Source organism: Acanthisitta chloris, unplaced genomic scaffold (genome assembly GCF_000695815.1).
Source record: "Acanthisitta chloris isolate BGI_N310 unplaced genomic scaffold, ASM69581v1 scaffold23044, whole genome shotgun sequence".
Lineage (NCBI taxonomy): Eukaryota > Metazoa > Chordata > Aves > Passeriformes > Acanthisittidae > Acanthisitta > Acanthisitta chloris.
The window spans coordinates 12,853-18,773 of NW_008670174.1; the positions used below are offsets into that span (position 1 = coordinate 12,853).

The 5,921-nt window shown below is 47.0% G+C and overlaps 1 protein-coding gene across 1 annotated transcript in view; it reads left to right on the forward strand.

Annotated features, from left to right (window-relative positions):
• GALNS (galactosamine (N-acetyl)-6-sulfatase) overlaps nt 1-5,921 on the forward strand; it is a gene marked incomplete at its 3' end in the record, with an annotated part of 22,278 nt that overhangs the window by 12,838 nt on the left and 3,519 nt on the right. The gene's annotated exons all lie outside the window — the stretch shown is intronic.

Here is a 5,921-nt window from a genome sequence, read left to right on the forward strand (position 1 = left end):
TACCCACACACCTGCCCTGAGGCACCAAGTGATTTGACCCTCACAGCTCTGAGTTCCACTCAGGGAGGTTTAGACACCAGATTATTGCTCTTTCCTGCCTGTACACAAAATGCAGATATGATCACTTCAAAATAAGCCTCCAGTGGCTCTCCCAGCCCCTCTTGTCCCAGCTCTCATTATAGGAGGATGCAATCAATTCTGCTGCAGGCCTGTGCCCTGAGGCACCAAGTGATTTGACCCTCACAGCTCTGAGTTCCACTCAGGGAGGTTTAGACACCAGATTATTGCTCTTTCCTGCCTGTACACAAAATGCAGATATGATCACTTCAAAATAAGCCTCCAGTGGCTCTCCCAGCCCCTCTTGTCCCAGCTCTCATTATAGGAGGATGCAATCAATTCTGCTGCAGGCCTGGTTCACAGTAACAGCACAGCTCCCTCCCCTTTGTGAGCATCTCTCATCCCTCTAGAAAGTGATACTTCATTAACTGGGCACCGTGCTTAAGCCTGCAAACTAGTCATAAATAAAACATTTTTTTTCCTAAGTTGCATTCCATTTGGATGGTTTAATTGAGGCAGGATAATGCTAATTTATTGTTTCCATTGAGGAGGGAGCCATGAGGCAGCTCAGATCTGCAGCTGAGGGTGAGGAGAGGCGTTTGGTTTCATCATTTGGAAAGAGTTCACCAAACCTACTAAGGATGGTTTATTATTTTTTTAATTTGAAATGAAAACAGTTCTTTTTTTTTTTGTTTAAATTTAAATATTTCCATAAAGCCTTTGCAAGCCAAGTACAACAATCCTTGGGCTAGCAAAGGAGAACATGAAACTGCAGCTGAGTGTTTTGTTTGCTGGGTCCAAGCTAAATAATGTGCTAAAAGTAAACATGTATTATAAATGGGGACAAGAAAATACCCACATTGAAAAATTCTTTCCATTGTAGTAACTCTGAGGATAATTAAGAACAGGAGTAGAGAAAGTGCTTGTGCCTCCTCCTTGCCTGGCTGGGACCCCTCTCCCAGGTAGTTCTTGGTATGGAGCACAGCAGGGAAGCTCTGTGTGGTGCAGGATGCCTTGGTGGCCTGGAGTGATGGCCTCAGCTTCCTGCCTGAGGCCGTGGTGGGAGCTGCTGCTGGAATTGCTGAGCAGAGTTCAGGTGTTTCCAGGGTGGGCTGACCTGAGCTCTGTGTGCTCAGCGAGCTGGAGGCTGTGCCTAAGGCTCATTGGGGCAGGTGTGCACCCCAGAATCACCTCCTCCATCCTTAAGAACCTCCTTAGCCTTAAATCCTTCCTATCCTGGGCTCAAAACACCATCCATAAACAACACTATGTTATTACCTTCCAGTCTATGCCAGAGTGACTTTGCCTATATTTGAGACCTTTAGAGCTAAATTGATACCAGTTACTGGTCTCTTCTGACTCTTCATACCCCAGAGAGTTTGCTCTCTGCAGGTGAGAGACACAAGTTTTGCAGTGACAACTGAAAACTTTATTACCTGGTGCATAAGAGGAGGATTTCTGCAGCACAGGTATAAATTAACTCCACTAAACACATTGTGCTGACACTTTTTTAGCTGCTTTTCATGTGTTGCATCTCCTTTTGCCTCAGATGGTGCTGTCTGCCAGGTGCCTCCCAGCTGTGCTCTTGGACACTCCATGGGTGTCCAAAGCCACTTGTGATCCCTGTCCCCAGGATGTGCTGCTTTGCTCTGAGTTACACTCAGTGTGATGCTACTGCTCAGGAAATCTGTGATAGCTACTTAAATGTCTTTTCTGCTTGTGTTCTTGCCATCGAGGCTCCAGCGCTGGTCCCTCAGCAGCTCTGACCACAGGTGAGAGGTTTGGCTTTGCTTTTGCGTGGTGCAGCTCAGGCTATAGTGGCAGTTAGTGCTCCACAAGTGTATCTGTCACTGACATAGCAAGGAGACATGTTTGCTAGTACTTTTTTGGCTTCTTTTCTGTATCTTACAGAGTCTGTAGCTTCAACGTGCTCTTGACTGTGAGCTTAAGCAAGTCACACTAAGCCCTATGCACTCCAAGTAGCTGTAAAATGTGGGAAAACTGCTTCCCCAGCACAGGAAGGACATTAGTGCAAGTCTAGAGGAGGCACCAAATTGATTAGAGGGGTGGAGCAGCTCTGCTATGAAGGAAGGCTGAGAGAATTGAGGTTGTTCAGCCTGGAGAAGATAAGGTTTTGGGGTGACCTAATTGTGGCCTTCCAGGGCCTGAAGGAGCTACAGGGAAGATGGAGAAAGACTATTGACAAGGGCCTAGAGTGACGGGACAAGGGGGAATGGCTTCACATGGATTAGAGGGTTCCTAGATTGGATATTGGTAAGGAATTCTTCCCTGTGAGGGTGCTGAGGCTCTGGCACAGGTTTCCCAGAGAAGTTGTGGCTGCTCCATCCCTGGAAGTGTTCCAGGCCAGGTTGGATGGGGCTTGGAGCAACCTGGGCTAGTGGAAGGTGTCCCTGCCCAGGGGATGGAACAAGATGATCTTTAAGATCCTTCCAACCCAAACCATTCCATGACTCTATCTGGCAGTTTATTAAATATCTGATTGATATATAGGGCTGTGATTTTTTGTTTTCATTAAAGGAGCACATTTAGGTGCTTAAATAAAGCAGCACCTTTTGATTTAAACCAAAGGAGTGAGGTGGCAGCCCCTGAGAAACCATCGATGGCAGTTAGGGTAGTTGGTGCAGTTGGCTGCCTGGCAGTTTTTTGGAGGAGGAAGATGCCTCAGGAGTGTGTGATGCTCTTGGCATCAACACTCAGTGAATCCTGGTCTCCCATCAGGAATATTTATTCACACACAAACAGCCTTGCTGCACTTTCCTCCTCGGCTCCGTTTTCCAGGTGAATTCACAACAAATCAGCATTTCACATTCCCCACATCACATCTGCCTTCTGGAAGGATCCAGCTGGAATGAAAAAACCCCATATTCTGTTGGTATTTGAATCCTCCTCCTGCCTTCCCTCACCCTCCTCCCCTTCCCCTCTCGTGCCTGCTTCCTGAAGGAGAAAAGAACATATCAACCCAAAGACAGCATTGCAGCCTTTTCTTCCCTATCTCCCACGGGGCACAAATTGAAATTGAATTAGACAGGGATATCAGGTCTGCTGGCTCTGATAACTGTAAAAGGATTTTATTTAAAAACACCCTGACATTTGTTCACCCAGTTTCAAATATTTAGCTTCCCTCCTTCCCCGCTCCTGGCGGGGGTGACTTTATTAATTGTCGCCTTTGATTCAGAGTTAAAGCTTGAAAGCACTGATAACAGCACTGGGGACTATTTCTTCCAGCAACGTGGCCCACAGCAAAAGGATTTCATTTTCTTAAAGACATTATGTGGATACTGAGAGTTTATTAAAAAGAAGGAGGGGGAGGAAGGAGGGAGGAGGAAAAAATCCCTTCTTACGTGCCTAATACCGCCTGTTCCTCACTGATACCACCAATATCTGATCTCACTTGGCTTTATATATTATTTATTTTCTCTGGGCTGTTGCCCTCTCTGGATTTTTCTTTTCTTTTTTATAAAAAATAAAAATAAATAAGAGGCAAAGGCAGCCAGAATGAAAGAGCACTGTTGACAGGAGGAAAAAATGGTAATTTTTCTATTTTTTGCTCTGAAAATACTTCAAAGTTTTATAGAAATATTAACCTTTTTTTTTTTTTGCCTTTTCCCTTCTTCAGTGTGGTGCTGCAGAGCACAGATAAATCCAAGTGGCTGTGGCATGGGCATTTAATTTCCTTAAGAAGTTTGCTCTGCTTCACGGGGGGAAAAAATGTTGTCTGAGCCCAGAAATGTAATTGGATGATTAAAGAGAGTCATCTACATCTGGTGATGGTTAATAAGGGCCAGGACAAGGAGAGCTGTGGTGGCCCCACAGGACTGTCACCACACGATGTGGAAATTAGGTGATATTAGAGGCAAAAGCCTCAGGTCAGCCATTGCCTCTTAGCAAAGTCTGAGGCAGGGAAAGGAGCCACAACAAGAGAAGTGACTTTTGGGTTTGATTTATAAATTGTGAGAGGTCTGAGCACAGAAAGGCTCAGCCCTGCCGTGGCAGTGGGGAGGGAGCAGGCAGGGGCCACATCTCCTCTAGCACAGCCTGAGCTCTGCCAATGGTGGTGTGCTGACCCTGCTGCTCTCCCACGGCACACTCCGGGGGAATTAGCCTCCAGAAGAGCCCAGGAGGGACTGAACATCTCTGCTGAGGTGCTGAGAGCTTGTAATCCCCTGTTCTTCAGCATTCCCAGCACCAGTGGCTCATGGAGCTGCCCAGCTCTGTGAAGAGTTGGGCTTGTTCAGCCTTGAGAGGGACCTTATCCATGTCTGCCAGGATCTGCAGGGAGGTGTCAGGGGATGGACCAGGCTCTGCTCTGTGGTGTCCAGCAATAGGACCAGAAGAAACAGGCTAAAACTGGTGCATAGGAAATTCCACCTGAACATGAGGAAGAACTTCTTTCCTGTGCACTGCACTGGGTTACCCAGAGAAGCTCTGGAGTCTCCCTCACTGGAGATATTCCAGAACCATCTGGACACAATCATAGAATGTTAAGGGGTTGGAATGGACCTTAGAGATCATCCAGTGCCCCCTGGACAGGGACACCTCCCACCAGAGCAGGTTGCTCAAGGCTTTATCCACCCTGGAATGAAGACTGCCAGGGTTGGGGCAGCCACAGCCTCCCTGGGGTTAGCACAACCTGTGCCATGTGCTCTGGGCTGGCCCTGCTTGAGCAGGGAGGTGGGACCAGATGACCCACTGTGGTGCCTTCCAACCTGCCCCACTTGGATTCCGTGAGTGAGCTGATGGGTTTGGGGGTTTGATACACTGATTTTAGTCACTGATGAGTGTCTCAGACCAGAGACAAGGGGACAGTTCACGGAGCCCAGATCGCTGTCCCCAGCTCATCCCTGGGGTGACAGGGCTTCCCCATGGAGGGCTCAGTTCTCTTTCTTTGTCCACTCAGCCTTTTCTCCATAAAAATATAGAACTTCATGTATGCATCTGCTTTTTTTGAGGCCTTTGTGGGCTCATAGAACTCTGTTGATCATGATACGGTGTGGATTGGAAGGACCTTACAGATCATGTAGTTTCACCCCATGCCATGGGCAGAAACACCTTACACTAGCCCAGGTTGCTCCAAGCCCCATCCAACCTGGCCTGGAACACTCCAGGGATGGGGCAGCCACAGCTGCCCTGGGCAACATCTCCATTTGTCACTTACAGGCACAGGCTGAGCATGACCTCTTCCAGGCTGCTGCTGCAGCAATGTCTGTGAATTAGTCCTGAACTCAAATGCACAAGAGCTGGTCAACTCATCCAGCTGCTTTCGTAAGCAAGGATTCCATGGCCAGGCTTTCCCTTGTGCTTGGAGCTTTGCACTTTGTTCCCCGCCTCAAGACTGTGGCAGGATTCTCATATGCAGCTCTAACATGATGTGTTCCTGCCAACACCTCTGGATGAATGCAAGGCATTAAAAATGGAAATTACTGTAATCAAGTAATGTGATATTGTAATGTTAAACTTGCAATTAGACCTCTGCATGTTGCTTTCTCCAGTTCCTTTTTCTTCCCAACTTCTTAATTCTTCCTTTGTGCTCAGTTTTGCTTAATACAACGTTTAGTGTTGAGCAAAAATTGCATTTTGCCTTTAGTTTTCCATTCTTTAGAGGCAGCAGCTCACAGAAATTCATTTATCATGTCATCATTTGTTGTATTTAAAGAGTTAGTGTCAGCTGACAGGTCTGTTTGGGCATAACAAAGGATTCAGAGATAAAAACTCTTTAATTGTCCCATTATTGTTGGGCTTGGGCCTGGATTTCAGTCAGAAAGTGCTTCTGTCCTTGCAGATGTGAGTTTGTATCCAGTGGTTTCTGTTTCCCAACAAGTGCTACGGCTGAAAATGCTCTTTCC